Genomic DNA, 18,977 nt, shown 5'->3' on the forward strand with positions numbered 1-18,977 from the left:
AGGGAGTAGAGCACGAATGGTTGGCCTCTGCTCCCACAGCTGAAGAGCCAGGACAAAAAACTTGACTTGTGCCTCTTCTGCAGACAGTCAGATTTGCAACGGTGCCATTTGCATTGCTGTTACTCCTCGATTTCCCAATTAAAAGTCCATTAGAATGGAACCTCTGTGGTGCGTGCTCTCAGCTGACCAGCATCCCAGTGAGTTGAGCACGAACGGCTGGCCTCTGCTCCCACAGCCGTAGAGCCAGGGCAAAAAACTTGAGCTTCTTCCTACACTGTTTTTTTACGTTCCCTCGCCAGACCCAGAAGCAGTGCTCACAGACTGCAAAATTCTAGCGAAAGCGCATAAAGCACAGAATCCACAACAGAAGCCTTCTACTCTGCCTAAAAACCTCCTGGGAGCACTGCAGCACTCTCTTCAAAATGTCAGTGCAGCTCAGTTTTCCTGCCTAAAACGGTAGAAGCAAGTATCTGAAAGTGCGAACACACAGCTTCTGCTTCTCTGGAGAAGATGAAATCTGCTTTGGAATTCAGCTGACAGCTCCAACCACTGCTGCCACCACGGAGGTGCGAGGGCAGAAAGAGGGTGCTGGGAATCACCTGCACAGAGTTTAAAAGTGCTCCATTGTCATCAGCATAGCAATGTGAACTACTTTTAAAGTTAAGTCCATCTTCCTACACTGCTTATTAGGTTCACTCGCCAGATCGAGGCGCAGGGCATAGAGACTGCAAAACAGCAGTTAAAGCGTGTAGAGCCCATTTTCCACTACAGAAGCCTTCTGCTGTGCTTAAACTGCTGCCAGCAAGATCAGCAGCACTGACTTCAGCATGCCAGTGCACCCCAGTTTTCCTGCCTAAAACGGTAGAAGCACGTATCTCAAAGTGAAAACACACACTTTTTGATGATCCAGAGCAGGAGTCAGACCAGAAATCTGGTTTGGAATTCAGCTGACAACTCCAAAACTGCTCTCACCGTGGAGGTGCGAGGGCAGAAAGAGGGTGCTGGGAATCACCTGCACAGTGTGAGTAGTGCTCCAGCGTCACACAACTTCTGCTTCTCTGGAGCAGGAGGCACAGCAGAAAGCTGCTTGGGAATTCAGCTGACAGCTCCAACCCCTGCTCCGACCATGGAGGTGCGAGGGCAGAAAGAGGGTGCTGGGAATCACCTGCACAGAGTTTTCAGTGCTCCAGTGTCATCACCTTGGCAATGTGAGCTACCTTTTAGAGTTAAGTCCATCTTCCTACACTGCTTATTTACGTTCCCTCGACAGACCCAGAAGCAGTGCTCACAGACTGCAAACGTCCAGCCAGAGCATATAAAGCACAGAATCCACAACAGAAGCCTTCTACTCTGCCTAAAAAGCTACCAGGGAGCTCTGCAGCTCTCTCTTCAGAAAGTCAGTGCACCTTAGTTTTCCTGTTTAAAACGGTAGAAGCAAGTATCTGAAAGTGCGAACACACAGCTTCTGCTTCTCTGGAGCAGGAGGCAGAGCAGAAATCTGCTTTGGAATTCAGCTGACAGCTCCAAACATTGCTCCCACCGTGGAGGTCCGAGGGCAGAAAGAGGGTGCTGTGAATCACCTCCACATCGTGAGCAGTGCTCCATTGTCATGAGAATACCAACATGAACTACCGTTTAAAGTTAAGTCCATCTTCCTAAACTGCTTATTTAGGTTCACTCTCCAGATCGAGGCGCAGGGCACAGAGACTGCAAAACAGCAGTTACAGCGTGTAGAGCCCAGTTTACACTACAGGGAAACTACAGGGTCTTTGAAGTACCCTCTCCTGAGGTAATCTATGCCGAGGATGCATAGAGCCTCTGGACCAGTCACAATGGGGTGCTTTTGCCTTTTCCTCCCAGTCAGGCTGATCTCAGCCTCCAGTACAGTCAACTCTTGGGATCCTTCTGTCACTCCAGAGATATAGATGGGTTCCACCCCTTGACAGGTTGACGGCATCAAGGTACACTGTGCACCGGTATCTACTAGAGCCTTATACTTCTGTGGGACTGATGTGCCAGGCCATCTGACCCACACAGTCCAGTAAATCCGATTGTCCCCTTCCTCTACCTGGCTGGAGGCAGGGCCCCTCTAACAGTCATCACAGCGTTGGACACCTAAGTCGTGTTGAAAGGGATTATTCTTCGTTATCACAGGAGCTGGAGTAAAATCAGCTCTTCCGCTCCATCTGGGAACCTGCTCACCATAGACTGAAGCCGCAGCTCTCATGGGATGATTAGTCTTGACCCTTGTTCCTATTTTCAATTCATGCACCCGTTCCTCCAAAGCTGAAGTAGGTTTTCCATCCCACTTCGTCGTGTCTTCTCCATGATCCCGCAGGTAAAACCATAGGGTGGCCCGTGGTGTTTGCCTTCTGTATCTTCTGTCTCAAACAATAGGACGTCTTTTGTTAACAGCTGAGACGTGTGTTGGTACACGTGAGGAGCTGGATAAATCAGATAGATCGTCCCTCAATTGTTTGACATCCTGGGACAGTTTTTCCACAGCTGAGATGATGGAGGGGGTGAGATTGTCTTCGAACTCTCGGAGTTTATGAATCATTTCATCCACTGTTAGTGGTATTACGTCATTCCAGGTTACTGTTGCCAATGAATGGGCATATGATGACAGTGCATTCCGTGTAAGTTTTCACCACATGGGTCGTGTACATTCAACTTCATCTGGGTCTATGGGTATATCTCCGTTATTTGGTTTGATGTGATAGATCATCTCTACGATGGCTGATTCCCTCAGAGACTGGATGCCTTTGTCTAAAGTAGTCCACTTGGCCGAATGACTCATAACATCGTCCTTGTATGGAAACCTTTCTTTCACAGCTGCCAAGAGCTGCCTCCAAAGACTGAGAGACTTTTCCTCTCTTGCAATTGCTTTGTCAATTCCCCCTTCTCTAGCAAGTGATCCCAGCTGCTTGGCTTCCGTACCTCCTAGTTCGTGACCATCGGCCCCATTGTCCCAGCATCGGAGCAACCAGGTGATGATGTGCTCCCCTGGTTGACAGGTAAAATCTTTTCGCATATTCCGTAGCTCGGTTGAGGTCCGAGGTCGAGAAGTCACCTCTTCTTCTTCTTCTTCATCATGTGATGATGACTCCTGATCAGATGGTGGCCCAGGTGGTGAATACATTGTTTCTTCATCTTGCTTCACCCTTCTTGCCTCTTTTTTGCTTTTTCTCTTGCGTACAGGGGCAATCGATATTGGTACGAATTGGTCTTCTGGTTTAGCTGCAGTCATTATCACTGTGGTTTGAGCAGCAACAGTACTTGTTGCTGGGGGTGGTGTTGCTGCTGTGCTTGGAGCTGGGGTAGCTTCACTGTCTGTTGCAGTCGAAGTTTGAGTAGCGGCTGTACTTGTTGCTGGGGTAGCTGCACTGTCTGTTGCAGTCGAAGTTTGAGTAGTGGCTGTACTTGTCACTGGGGGTGGTGTAGCTGCTGTGCTCGGAGCTGGAGTAGCTACGGTGTCTGTTGCTTCGCCCTCAAATCCAGGGACATTTTTTTCCTTTTGAAGGTGCTGGATAGGATTGAACAAGGCCCGGTAAGCATAGGCCAAGCCCCAGCACGTTGACATGATTTGTCCCTCTCTGGTATGACCAGGATGACAACACATCTTATTTAAGTGTTTTACTAATTCTTCTGGATTTTGCACTTGTTCAGTGGTGAAATTCCAAAACACTGGAGGGGCCCACTGACCTAGATACTTGCCCATACTATCCCACACACCCTGCCACTCATGGCTGTCCAGCCTCGGGGAAAATCTCTCGGTCCCCCTATATTGTCGTCTAACCCCAGACAAGACCCAAACCCGACTCTGCTTAACTCTTGAGATCAGACGTAATGGTTGTGGACAAAACACACTCTGTGTGCGTGCCAACATGGTGACCCCCATCACAATCAGCAAAGAAGTCTCAACAATATTAAAAGGCCATTCAAAAACTTCAAAACTCTCAAACGATGCTGTAAACGGTCTGGGAGGGGCACTGGGAGGGTAAAAGAATGTCTCCTTCATAGGTTGACCACCCAGGAAGGAGAAAAAAGATGTATAGTTGCTAAGCACTTGTATTATATACTTCCCAAAGTATAAAGGTGGTGACCATAGTGATTATATTGCTATATATATTATATATATTTTATTTTATATGTTATATGATTATTATTAAATATTATATTATATATATTATATTATTATATTATTTATATATTATATTATTTATATATTTATATATAAATAATATATATACATATAATATATTATATTATATATTATATGATTATATAGTGACATATAAAAGTGGTGACTGGGAACATAAGCCAGATCAGTTTCATGATCAATTTTTCTATTGTATTACAAGTCATTACAATAACCTTAGCCCAAGCCCCACACTTGAAAAACACTAACACAGCAAATACCAGCTCTAAGTAAGCTACGGCATATTGAGACTGTGAGATCAAAAACAACAACTTTGAGAGCCAATAAATCAGCATTGTGACGAGTGACTATTAATCCAAAACACTGAATGCTTATCACAAATACGATTAGACACACTCCGGTTAGATCTGTCATTATCTCAACCCTTCGTGCCCCACATTGGGCGCCAAAAAGAACTGTTGTGGTTTAAGCCCCGGCTGTAAATTAGAACCACGCAGTCTATTTCCCCCCCCACCCCCTCCAGAGGGATGGGGAGGATAATCGAAAGAATGTAACTCCCACGGGTTGAGATAAGAACAGTCCAGTAACTAAGGTATAACACAAATCACTACTGCTGCCACCAATAATAATAATGATAAGAGAAATAAGAAGGGAAGAGAATATGATACCGCCTGCCGGAAAAAAAGCCCGACAGAAAAGAGGACGTGACCTTCCGGGTAGCTCCAAGTTATCCCCCGCCATGACGTCCTGTGGGATGGAATACCACTTTGGCTAGTTTGGGTCAGGGGTCATGTCCCTGCTTCCTCCCGGCTTCCCCTCTTCCCTGGCAGAGCATGAGACTCACAAAGAACTTGGTCGGTCTAAACATCGGTGTTACAAGCTCTGTTCCCAGGCCGAAAGTCAAAAACACAGTGCTGCAACAGAGACTAAGAAGGAGAAAAACTGACTGCTACTGCTGAAACCAGGACAGTAGACCACGAAAGTTTGGCCTCTGCTCCCACAGCCGAAGAGCCAGGACAAAAAACTTGAGCTGTGCCTCTTCTGCAGAAAGTCAGCTTTGCAACGCTGCCATCCGCATTGCTGTCGCTCCTCCATTTCCCAACTCAAAGTCCATTTGAATCCAAACATCCACGGCTTTGCCTCTCGGCTGACCAGCATCCCAGTGAGTAGAGCACAAATGTCTGGCCTCTGCTCCCACAGCCGAAGAGCCAGGACAAAAAACTTGAGCTGTGCCTCTTCTGCAGAAAGTCAGCTTTGCAAGGGTGCCATTTACGTTGCTGTCGCTCCTCGATTTCCCAACTCAAAGTCCACTTGAATCCAAACATCCACGGCTTTGCCTCTCGGCTGACCAGCATCCCAGTGAGTAGAGCAAGAATGCTTGGCCTCTGCTCCCACAGCCGAAGAGCCAGGACAAAAAACTTGAGCTGTGCCTCTTCTGCAGACAGTCAGCTTTGCAACGGTGCCATCTGCATTGCTGTCGCTCCTCGATTTCCCAACTAAAGTCCATTAGAATTGAGCCACGTTGGCGCCAGCTCTCTGCTGTCCAGCATCCCAGTGAGTAGAGCACGAATGTTTGGCCTCTGCTCCCACAGCCGAAGAGCCAGGACAGAAAACTTGAGCTGTGCCTCTTCTGCAGAAAGTCAGCTTTGCAACGGTGCCATTTGCATTGCTGTCGCTCCTGGATTTCCCATTTAAATCTATTTTAATCCAACCATCCGCAGCTCCCACTCTCGGCTAAACAGCATCCGAGTCAGTAGAGCACGAATGTTTGTCCTCTGCTGCCACAGCCGAAGAGCCAGGACAAAAAACCTGATCTGTGCCTCTTCTGCAGAAGTCAGCTTTGCAAAGGTGCCATTTGCATTGCTGTCGCTCCTCGATTTTCCAACTAAAAGTCCATTAGATTTAAGCGTATGTGGCGCCCGCTCTCGGCTGACCAGCATCCCAGTGAGTAGAGCACAAATGTTTGGCCTCTGCTCCCACAGCCGAAGAGCCAGGACAAAAACCTTGAGCTGTGCCTCTTCTGCAGAATGTCAGCTTTGCAACAGTGCCATTTGCATTGCTGTCACTCCTTCATTTCCCAAGTAAAAGTCCATTTGAATCCAGACATCCACAGCTTTGCCTCTCGGCTGACCAGCATCGGAGTGAGTAGAGCACGAATGTTTGGCCTCTGCTCCCACAGCAGAACAGCAAGCACAAGAAACTTGAGCTGTGCCTCTTGTGCAGAAAGTCAGCTTTGCAACAGTGCCACTTGCATTGCTGTCGCTCCTTGGTTTCTCAAATAAAATTCCAATGGAGTTGAACACCACAGGCACCTGCTCTCATCTCACAAGCATCCCAGTGAGTAGAGCTCCAGGTACAGCTCTCACCATGGAGGTGCAAGGCCATAAAGCTGATGCTGGGAATCCCCTGCACAGAGTGAGCAGTGCTCCAGTGTCATCAGCATGGCTATCTGCACTACCTTTTAAAGTGAAGTCCATCTTCCAACACTGCCTATATAGGTTCAGTCGCAAGATCCAGGCGCATTGCGCAGAGACTGCAAAAGTGCAGCTAAAGCGTGTAGAGCCCAGTTTCCACTTCAGAAGTCTTCTGCTCAGCTTAAACAGCCACCAGGGAGATCAGCCGCAGTGTCTTCAGCATGTCAGTGCACCCCAGTTTTCCTGCCTAAAACCGTAGAAGCACGTATGTTAAACTGCAAACACACACATTTTGATTCTCAAGAGCAGGAGACAGAGCTGGAAGCTGCTTTGGGAATTCAGCTGACAGCTCCAGGTACTGCTCCCACCGTGGAGGTAAGAGGGCAGAAATTGGGTGCTGGGAATCAGCTGCACAGAGTGAGCAGTGCTCCAGTGTCATCAGTATGACAATCTGCACTACCTTTTAAAGTTACGTCCATCTTCCTAGAGTGCCTGCTTGATGTTCCGTCGACAGCACAGTGCTTACAGAGTGGAAACGTGTAGATAATGAGTACTGAGAAGAGAACCAACAGCAAAAAACTTCTACACTGCCTAAACAACAACCAGGGAGCTCTGAATCAGTGCCTTTAGCATGTCAGTGCACCCCAGCTTTCCTGCCTAAAATGGTAGAAGCAAGTATCTCAAAGTGTGAACACATAGGTTCTGCTTCTCCAGAGCAGGAGCCAGAGAAGGAAGCTGCTTGAATGCTCCAAACACTGCTCTCACTTTGGAGGTGCGAGGGCAGAAAGCCTGTGCTGGGAATCAGCTGCACAGAGTGAGCAGTGCTTCAGGGTCAGCAACATGGCAATGTGCTCTACTTTGTAATGTTAAGTCCATCTTCCTACAGTGCCTCTTGGATGTTCCCTCGACAGATCCATTCGCAGTGCTTACAGAGTGCAAAAGTGTAGATAATGAGTACTGAGAAGAGAAACAACAGCAAAAAACTTCAACACTGCCTAAACAACAACCAGGGAGCTTTGCAGCAGTTTCTTCAGCATGTTGGTGCACCCCAGTTTTCCTGCCGAAAACCGTAGAAGCACCTATGTTAAAGTGGAAACAGACTCATTTTGATTCTCCAGAGCAGGAGCCAGAGCAGATAGCTGCTTTGAACTTTCAGCTGACAGAACCATGCACTGCTCCCACCGTGGAGGTGCGAGGGCAGAAAGCTGATGCTGGGAATCAGCTGCACAGAGTGAGCACTGCTTCAGTGTCAGCAACACAGCAATGTGCTCTACTTTGTAATGTTAAGTCCGTCTTCCTACAGTCCCTCCTGTACGTTCCCTCAACAGATACAGACGCAGTGCTTACAGACTGCAAACGTGTAGGTAATCAGTATAGAGCAGAGAAAAAGGAGCAGAAACCTTCTACACTGCCTAAACATTAACCAGGGAAATTTGCAGCAGTGTCTTGAGCATGCCAGTGTACCCCAGCTTTCCTGCATTAAAGGGTAGAAGCACATATCTGACAGAACGAACACACACTTTCTGCTTCTGCAGAGCAGGAGCAAGAGCAGAAAGCTGCTTTGGGTATTCAGCTGACAGCTCCAACCACTGCTGCCACCGTGGAGTTGCGAGGGCAGAAAGGTGATGCTGGGAATCAGCTGCACAGAGTGAGCAGTGCTCCAGTGTCATTAGCATGGCAATCACAGTATCACAGTATCACAGTATGTTAGAGATTGGAAGGGACCTCAAAAGATCATCTAGTCCAATCCCCCTGCCAGAGCAGGAACACCTAGATAAGGTTACACAGGGATGTGTCCAGGCGGGTTTTGAATGTCTCCAGAGAAGGAGACTCCACAACCCCCCTGGGCAGCCTGTTCCAGTGTTCCGTCACCCTCACTGAGAAGAAGTTTCTTCTCAAGTTTAAGTGGAACCTCTTGTGTTCCAGTTTGTACCCATTACCCCTTGTCCTATCATTGTTTGCCATTGAGAAGAGCCTGGCTCCATCCTCATGACACTCCCCCTTTATATATTTATATACACTAATAAGGTCACCCCTCAGTCTCCTCTTCTCCAAACTATAGAGACCCAGCTCCCTCAGCCTTTCCTCATAAGGGAGATACTCCACTCCCTTCATCATCTTAGTTGCCCTGCGCTGGACTCTCTCCAGCAGGTCCCTGTCCTTCTTGAACTGAGGGGCCCAGAACTGGACACAATATTCCAGATGTGGTCTCACCAGGGCAGAGTAGAGGGGAAGGAGGACCTCTCTCGACCTACTGACCACCCCCCTTCTAATACACCCCAGGATGCTATTGGCCTTCCTGGCCACAAGGGCACAGTGTTGGCTCATGGTCATCCTGCCGTCCACTAGGACCCCCAGGTCCCTCTCCCCTACACTACTCTCTAACTGGTCGTTCCCCAACCTATACTGGAACCTGGGGTTGTTCCTGCCCAGATGCAGGACTCTACACTTTCCCTCATTATATTTCATCAAGTTACTCCCTGCCCAACTCTCCAGCCTGTCCAGGTCTCGCTGGATGGCAGCACAGCCTTCTGGCGTGTCAGCCACTCCTCCCAGCTTAGTGTCATCAGCAAACTTGCTGACAGTACACTCAATTCCCTCATCTAAATCATTGATGAATATATTAAATAATACTGGTCCCAATACTGACCCTTGAAGCACTCCACTAGATACAGGCCTCCAACTAGACTCCACCCCATAGACTACAACTCTCTGGCTTCTCTCCTTCAGCCAGTTTGCAGTCCACCTCACTACCTGATCATCCAGAACACACTTCCTTAATTTAGCTATGAGGATGCTGTGGGAGACTGTGTCAAATGCTTTGCTGAAGTCAAGGTAGACCACATCCACCGCTCTGCCATCATCCATCCACCGTGTTATTTCCTCATAAAAGGCTATGAGGTTGGTCAAGCATGACTTCCCCTTGGTAAAGCCATGTTGACTGCCCCTCATAACCCTCTTATCCTTGATATGCCTTAAGATGGCACCAAGGATAAGGTGTTCCATCACTTTCCCAGGGATGGAGGTGAGGCTGACCGGTCTATAGTTACCCGGGTCCTCCTTCTTGCCCTTTTTGAAGACTGGAGTGACATTTGCTTTCCTCCAGTCCTCAGGCACCTCTCGCGTTTCCCAAGACTTGGTAAAGATGATGGAGAGTGGTCTAGCAATGAACTTCCGCCAGTTCCCTCAGCACCCACGGGTGCATCCCATCTGGACCCATGGATTTATGGATGTCCAGATTGCTCAACTGGTCTCCAACCCATTCCTCATAGACTAAGGCAAACTGCTCCAGTGACCTGACTTCATCTGAGGTCTCAGGAGTACAGGGCTCTTCAGGACTGCCTCCGGCAGAGTAGACAGAGACAAAGAAGGCATTCAATAACTCTGCCATCTCTGTATCTTCTGCCACCAGGGCACCCATCCCGTTCACCAGTAGGCCAACCTTGCCACTGGTGTTAGTTTTATCTGCCATGTATTTGAAAAAGCTCTTTCAGCAGTCCTTGACCCCTCTCGCCAGATTTAATTCTAAGGAGGCCTTAGCCATCCTAGCTGCCTTCCTACATCCTCTAGCAGCAGCCTTATATTCCTCCCAAGTGGCCAGCCCCTCCTTCCATGACCTGTAAACTCTCCTCTTCCACTTGAGCACACCCAGCAGTTCCTTATTTAGCCACGCAGGTCTCCTGGCCCTCTTCCTTGACTTCCTACATGTCGGGATGCTTGGAATAAGCAATTCTTGAATGTCAACCAACTATCTTGGGTCCCTTTAACTTCAAGCAGCCTTGCCCATGGGATTTCCCCTAGCAATTGCTTGAAAAGGCCAAAGTTTGCCCTGCTAAAGTCCAGGGTTGCAATTCTACTTGCTATTGTACTGGTCCTACCACACAAGATCCTGAATTCCACCATCTCGTGGTCGCTGCAACCAAGGCAGCCCTCAACCTTTACTGCTTCGACCAGCCCCTCCTTGTTAGTGAGGATGAGATCCAGCAGCGCTCCTCTCCTGGTTGGCTCATCCACCATTTGCACGAGGAAGTTATCATCCATGCACTGGAGGAACCTCCTGGACTGTGGCTGGGTTGCTGAGTAGTCCTTCCAGCAAACATCAGGGAAGTTAAAATCGCCCACAACGACCACAGCCTGTGACTGTGAGGCTGCTCTCAGCTGCCTGTAGAAGGCCTCGTCAACTTCCTCACCCTGATCTGGTGGCCTGTAACAGACACCCACAACAGTATCGCCCCTGCCAGCCTGCCCCTTAATTCTCACCCACACACTCTCAACTCGCTCGTCCTCTGCCCCTGGACAGAACTCAGTACATTGCAGCTGCTCTCGCACATGAAGAGCAACCCCACCACCCCGCCTGGCTGGCCTGTCTTTCCTGAAAAGGACATAGCCCTCCATGAGTATATTCCAGTCATGTGAGCTGTTCCACCACGTCTCTGTAATTGCCACCAGATCATAATCTCCTGACTTAACACAGGTCTCTAACTCCTCCTGCTTATTTCCCATGCTGCACGCATTGGTGTACAGGCATTTCAAGGAGGGAGCTGAGCTCACCGATTTCACCCTAGGATTATAGGAGGCCTCCCAGTCTTCATCAATTCTAGAGTGCTGCCCCACTGGGGCAAGCCCAGTTACAACCCCATCCCCCTTCGAATCTAGTTTAAAGCTCTCCAAATGAGCCCTGCTAATTCATGCCCCAGCATCCTTTTCCCTCTGTGAGTTAAACCTTTCCCACGTGCCATCATCCGGACTGGAGCCTTATAAAACCAGCTGTTATCAAAGAACCCAAAGCCCTGCCTAAAGCACCAGTCTCGTAGCCAATTGTTTATGGACTGAATTTTCCCATTCAGTCCCACATCATCACCGGAAGATGGAAGAAGTAAGGAGAAGATCACTTGAGCCCCAGACTCTTTCACCATCCGCCCCAAGGCCCTGTAGTCTTTCCTCATCCCCCTCAGACTGCGGGAAGCAGCTTCCCCCCCACCTGTCTGGAAGACCAGCAGCGGGTAGTAGTCTGTCGGGTGCTCCAGGCTTGGGAGCACCCTGGTGATATCCCTGATCAGGGCTCCAGGCAGACTACACACTTCCCTATGATGAGGGTCAACTCTGCATATCGGGCCCTCTGTTCCTCTCAGAAGGGAATCGCCTACGACAATGACCTTTCTTTCTTTCTTATCAGAGGCAGTCTTGAGGTGCGAAGTCGACCGCCTTTTCCTATGTGACCTTGTAGTCTGGTCTTGCACCACATCCTCACTTACCTCTCCATCAAGATCCAGGGCCTCAAACCTATTACGGAGGGGCACCTGGGGAAGCAGGGCAGGAAGGGAGGAGGGTTGCCCACGACTCCGAACTGGAACTTGCTTCCAGCCCTCATCGTCTTCTTGGTCCCTTACCTCTGCACGACAGCTACAGGGCAGGGGCTGTCTCGGGCCATCCCCCTCTGTCTGAGAGGACAGGGGGTCCATTCCCTTTTGGGAGGTATCTCCCTGGAGCCGTTCTGGCTGGCACGCCAGGGAGTTACTCCACCAGTCGATCTCCCTTTCACACTCCCTGATGGTCCTCAGCGTCTCCACCTCCTCAAGTTCTGCCACCAATCTAAGCAGATCTTCTACCTGCTCACACCTCACGCAGGTGGAATGCTGGCCTCCCTCCCTCAGCAGCAGCAGGCTCTGGCACTCCCTGCAGACAGAGACCTGAACAGCCACGGTTTGGGACGGGGTCTCTGTCTGAGTTGCTACAGTCTCCTTACTGCAAGCTCTCCTTCTGGAGGCGACCATATTGGTCAGCAGTCTGGGACACCAGCAACAGGGTTCGCAACACGAACTGCTTGTTCCTCCCTGCGCCCAGTGGGCAACGACACGTCACTGCTCAGAGGCTCTTTCAAGGCAAGGGGCAGGGGTGCGGTCGCCGTCACCGTGGGAACGCCCCCTGCCACGTCAGCCGCTCTCTCGCAAGGGCTGCTGGGGCTTCGGGGATCGGGAGATGTCGGGAATCGCGATGTGTCTGCGCTGTCCCCTCTGCTTTTCCTAATCTCTGCTGAACATCGTGGTCTCTGAAGCGTGCCGGCTCCGGCTCTAGCTGGGCTAGCTCCGATCAGCTGACTGACAATGTGCACATGTCCAACAGTTCCATGTCCTTTTTATGTTGAGGACACCAGAACTGCACACAGTACACCAAGTGAGGTCTCACAAGAGCAGAGTAGAGGGGCAGGATCACCTCCTTCAACCTGCTGGTCACGCTCCTCTTGATGCAGCCCAGGATACGGTTGCTTTCTGGGCTGCGATCGCACACTGAAGCCGGCTCATGTTCATTTTCTCATCGACCAACACCCCCAAATCCTTCTCCACAGGGCTGCTCTGAATCTCTTCTCTGCCCAACCTGTAGCTGTGACTGGGATTGCCCATCCCACGTGTAGGACCTTGCACTTGGCTTGGTTGGACTTCATGAGGTTGGCATTGACCCACCTCACAAACGTGTCGAGGTCCCTCTGGATGGCATCCCTTCCCTCCAGCGTATCAACTGAACTACACGACTTAGTGGTGCTGGCAAACTTGATGAGGGTGCATCAATCCCATTGTCCATGTCACCGACAAAGATGTTAAACAGGATTGGTCCCAGTACCGACCCCTGACGGACACTGCTTGTTACTGGTCTCCAGATGGATATTGAGCCATTGACCACAACTCTTTGCATGCGGCCATCCAGCCAGTTCCTTATCCACTTATCCAGAGCACGGAGACTTGGCGAGGCTTTTAAACGGGCCCACAACACGGGGCTTGGCTGTAGTATTTAAGGCTAAGAGCTTCCAGGGAGCACGGTGAACAGGAGTAGGCAAACAGGGTCGTAATTGGATTATAGAAGAGGCAGTTTGCGCAGCAGTTCGCGCAGGCAGGGCAAGCAGGGCTTTTGGAAGTAATGGTTCTTACACGATCAAAACCTGTAGTGAGCAAGAGTGTAAGTAACTTAACGGAATCCTCCAAAAAGGATGTGTCTGTACAGACCCCTTCCTGTGCAGAGTGTTTGAGCTTATCAGTAGTACCAGGGGCAGAGGACATTTGCCTGAGGTGCGAACAGGTTAGTAATCTTTTATTATTGGTGACTGAGCTGAAGGAAGAAGTTGAAAGACTAAGGAGTATTAGGGAAAGTGAAAAAGAAATAGATTGGTGGAGTTCTACCCTTGAACCTTTGAGGGAGGCCCACCAGGAGTCAGAAGACTCCCATGCCTCCAACTGCCAAGAAGTAGAAGGGCACCTGGTTGATGAAGGGGATTGGAAATGGGTCTGTGTTTGGAGGGGTAATAATAACATTTCCTCCCGACTCCCATTACCAACTCAGATACCGTTTCAGAACAGATATGAGACCCTGGATCAGGAGGATCTAGAGAGCCAGCTAGATGATTTAGGAAACAATAATTTACTCAGTGAGCCTCTCAATTATCTGTAGGACGAATTACCACTTCTAACATCAAAAAGAAAAGAAGGGTAGTCATAGTGGGGGACTCGCTTCTAAGGGGAACAGAGGGTCCCGTATGCCGACAGGACCCAATCCACAGGGAGGTCTGCTGCCTCCCTGGGGCCCGGATACGGGAGATCACCGAGAGACTTTCTGGGTTGATTAGGCCCTCTGATTATTATCCACTGCTGATACTCCAGGCTGGCAGTGACGAGATTGAAAGGAGGAGTGTTAAGGCAATTAAAAGGGACTTTAGGGTACTAAGTCAGGTGGTTGATAGGGCAGGAGCCCAAGTGATCTTTTCCTCGATCTTTTTCCTTGATCTTTTTCCTTGATCTTTTTCTGGTGGCAGAAAAATTTAATGAAAGGAACAGGAGAGCCCACATTATTAACAAGCGGCTCAAGGGTTGGTGTCATCGGCAGAACATTGGGTTCTTTGACCATGGGACAACCTTTATGGCATCTGGCCTACTGGACACGGATGGGTTGCATCTCTCTGTTAAGGGTAGAAGAATTTTTGCTCATGAATTGGCAGAACTCATTGAAAGGGCTTTAAACTAGGTTTGAAGGGGGAAGGGGATGCAGCTGGGCTGACTGGAAGCAGGTCCAAGGGTAATCAGCCTGGGTCGGTGGTGAAATCGGTGGACCAGCTGAGGTGCATGTATACTAATGCATGTAGTATGAGGAATAAACAAGAAGAGCTGGAAGCCATGGTGCAACAATATAGCTATGATGTAGTCACCATCACAGAAACGTGGTGGGACGAGTCAAATAGCTGGAACATCGTATTGGATGGCTACAAGCTCTTCAGAAGAGACAGAAAAGGGAGAAGGGGTGGAGGGGTGGCCCTTTATATTAGGGAGGTCTTAGATGTTATAGGTATTGAAATTAATGATGATGAAGTTGAATGTTTATGGGTAAGAATCAAGGGGAAGGCCGGTAAGGCTGATATCCTATTGGGGGTCTGTTATCGTCCACCCAACCAGAAAGAAGAAGTGGATAACTTGTTTTATAAGCAACTGGAGAATGTTTCTGGATCTTCAGCCCTTGTTCTTGTAGGCGACTTCAACCTACCAGATATATGTTGGGAATTTCATACAGCTCAAAAAAGGCAGTCCAGAAAGTTTTTAGAGTGTGTGGAGGATAACTTTCTGTCACAGCTGGTGAGCGAGACTACCAGGGGAGGGTCTATGTTAGACCTGTTGTTCACTAATAGAGATGGACTGGTAGGTGAGGTGAAGGTTGGAGGTTGCCTGGGGCACAGTGATCATGAAATTGTAGGGAAATCAGGAGGAACATCAATAAGACCTATACTTTGGACCTCCGGAGGGCAGATTTTGGCCTGTTTAAGAGACTCATTCGGAGAGTTCCTTGGGAAACTGCCCTTGAAAACAAAGGAGTTCAGGAAAGATGGGTGTGCCTCAAAACAGAGATCTTGAGGGCACAGGAAAAGTCTGTTCATGTGTGCCGAATGATGAGCCGACGAGGCAAGCGTCCAGCCTGGATGGGTACTGAGGTTATGAAGGAACTTAGAAATAAAAAGAAGGTGTATCATCTTTGGAAGGAGGGTAGGGTTTCTCAGGGAGTGTTTAAGGAGGCTGCTGGGGCATGTAGAAAGAAAATTAGGGAGGCCAAAGCTCAGTTTGAACTTAAATTGGCAACTTCTGTAAAGAATAATAAAAAAAGTTTTTATAAATATATCAATGGTAAAAGGAAGAGTAAGACTGATCTTTGCTACTTATTGGATGAGGCAGGAAACTTAGTAACTAAAGATGAGGAGAAAGCAGAAGTGCTTAATGCCTTTTTTGCCTCAGTTTTCAGTAGGAAGACACCTTGCCCTCAGGATAACTGTACTTTGGGGTTGGTAGGTGGTGTTAGGGAGCAGAATGGTCCTCTTGTTATTCAAGAAGAGGAAGTTAGAGAATTGTTGAGGCACCTGAACATTTACAAGTCAATGGGACCAGATGGGATCCATCCCAGGGTGATGAGGGAGATGGCAGATGAGCTTGCAAAGCCGCTCTCCATCATTTACCAACAGTCGTGGCTCACTGGTGAGGTTCCAGATGACTGGAAGCTGGCCAATGTGATGCCCATTTATAAAAAGGGTAGGAGGGAGGATCCTGGTAATTACAGGCCAGTTAGTCTGACCTCAGTGCCGGGAAAGTTAATGGAAAAGTTCATACTGAGTGCTATTAAGCAGCACTTAAGAAATGGCCAGGGTATTAGACCCAGCCAGCATGGGTTTATGAAGGGCAGGTCATGCTTGACCAACCTGATTTCCTTTTATGATCAGGTGACCCGCCTGGTGGATGTGGGAAGGGCTGTGGATGTTGTCTATTTGGATTTCAGCAAGGCTTTTGATACTGTCCCCCATAACATACTCCTGGAAAAGCTAGCAGCTCACGGCTTGGACAGGAGCACTCTTTGCTGGGTCAGTAACTGGCTGGATGGCCAGGCCCAGAGGGTGATGGTGAACGGTGTTGCATCCAGCTGGCAACCAGTCACCAGTGGTGTCCCTCAGGGGTCTGTGCTGGCACCGGTGTCGTTCAGTATTTTTACTGATGACATGGATGAGGGTATTGAGTCTTTCATCAGTAAGTTTGCAGATGACACTAACCTGGGAGCTTGTGTCGATCTTTTGGAAGGAAGGAGGGCTCTTCAGAGAGACCTGGATGGGTTGGATAGATGGGCAGAATCCAATGAGATGAAATTTAATAAGTCTAAGTGCCGAGTCCTACCTTTTGGCCATAAAAACCCCTTGCAATGTTACAAGTTGGGGACAGTGTGGCTCGATAGTGTCCAGGTAGAAAGGGATCTGGGGGTATTGGTGGATGGCCAGCTGAATATGAGCCGGCAGTGTGCCCTGGTGGCCAAGAAGGCCAATGGCATCCTAGCCTGCATTAGGAATGGTGTGGCCAGCAGAAACAGGGAGGTTATTCTTCCCCTGTACTCAGCACTGGTGAGGCCGCACCTTGAGTACCGTGTCCAGTTCTGGGCTCCTCAGTTTAAGAAGGACGTGGAAATGATTGAGAGCGTCCAAAGGAGGGCAACGAGGCTGGTGAGGGGCTTGGACCACAAGCCCTACGAGGAGTGATTGAGAGAGTTGGAGTTGTTTAGCCTGGAGAAAAGGAGACTCAGAGGTGACCTTATCACTCTCTACAACTTCCTGAAAGGAGGTTGTAGACAGGTGGGGGTTGGTCTCTTTCACCAGGCAGCAACTGACAGAACGAGAGGACACAGTCTCAAACTGCGCCAAGGAAGGTACAGGTTGGATATTAGGAAGAAATTTTTCACAGAAAGAATAATAAAATGTTGGAACGGTCTGCCCAGGGGGGTGGTGGAGTCACCATCCCTGGATGTGTTTAAAAAGAGATTGGATGTGGCGCTTGGTGACATGGTTTAGTCGAGGTGTAGGGCATGGGTTGGACTCGATGATCTTGAAGGTCCCTTCCAACCTGGTAATTCTGATTCTGATTCTGAATAAGGCAACAACTTGGCATTCACAGCTCTGCTCTCCTGACACTGACCTCAGAGGGCCTCACTTTGGCCACTCAGTTCAGTGCTGCCATTGCTCAGAGCGGTTGGTGGGTTTGCTGACAGTTGCACATGAGCACTTCTGATGTTCTGCTCCCTCAAGAGACTGGTAGACAGGCCACCTCAATAGGGATGGGGGATTGGAGTGGTTCTTTGGGAACAGCAGCCTTTGTCCCCATGCCTGGTGGGACACTTCAGCCAAGCTGTCTTGGGGAGGAGAGATGAGTGGGGCTGGAGAGAGAAACCTGATATGCTTCAAGTCATTGTGAACCTCAGCCTTCTCCAAATCCAGGGTAGCCAGTTCTCCTGATAGCTTCTGGAGAGGGCCTACATTATCCTTACTCTGTCTTTTGTTTGCTCCATACCTATAGAAGCCCTTCCTGTTATCTTTCACCTCCCTTGCCAGATTTAATTCTAACTGGGCGTTAGCTTTCCTAACCTGGTCCCTAGCTTCCTGGGCAATGTCCCTGTATTCTTCCCAGGCTGCCTGTCCTTGCTTCCACCTTTTATAAGCTTCTTTTTTCCCTTTTAAGTTTTCTCAGCAGTTCCTTATCCATCCATGGAGGTCTCCTGGCCTTCCTGCCACATTTCCTTCTAGTCGTTACACAACACTCCTGAGCTTGTAAGTCAGGATACAAGCATCCCTTCCCTCAAGCTGGTTGATCCTTGAATATCAACCAGCAGTCTTGGCCCTCCTGCCCTTCAGGGCTTTATCCCACAGAACCTTACTATAAAGGTTCCAGAAGAGGCCAAAGTCTGTTTTCTTGAAGTCCAGGGCAGTGAGCTTGCTGTGTGCCTTTCTTACTGTCCTAAGGATCTCAAACTCAACCATCTCATGATTGGTACAGCCAAGGCTGTCCTGGAGCATCACTTTCCCAACCAGCCCCTCCTTGTTGGTGAGTATGAGGTAAAGCATGGCACCTCTCCTTGTTGGCTCCTCTATTACTTGCAAGAGGAAGTTGTCTTCTGCACAATCGAGGAACCTCCTGGACTGCTTGTGCCAGGCTGTACCGTCCCTTCAACAGATATCCCCCATGACAACAAGGGCCTATGAGCATGAGGCTGCTCCTATCTGTTTGTAGAGCACTTCATCCAGAGAGTCGTCCTGATCAGGAGGTCTGTATGAGATCCCCACAGTAATGTCCCCCATTGCTGTTCTCCCTTTGACTGTGACTCACAAGCTCTCTGTTGACTCATCACCTGTCCCCAGACAGAGATCCATACTCAAATGTCTGAAGATAAATATGTCTGTTATGGGACTTGCTTGCTTCTTCTCCATGGAGTTATATTTTAGTACTTTGTCGTTAACTAGTAAACAGGAGAACTTAATACCTATTTATCAACAGTATTTAGTTACAGAATGCCCAGACACAGTCTAGGCAAAATTTACTTTTTCAAATATCACTTTTATATTGATC

This window comes from Psittacula echo (assembly GCF_963264785.1).
Source record: "Psittacula echo genome assembly, chromosome: 16".
Taxonomy (NCBI): Eukaryota; Metazoa; Chordata; class Aves; order Psittaciformes; family Psittacidae; genus Psittacula; species Psittacula echo.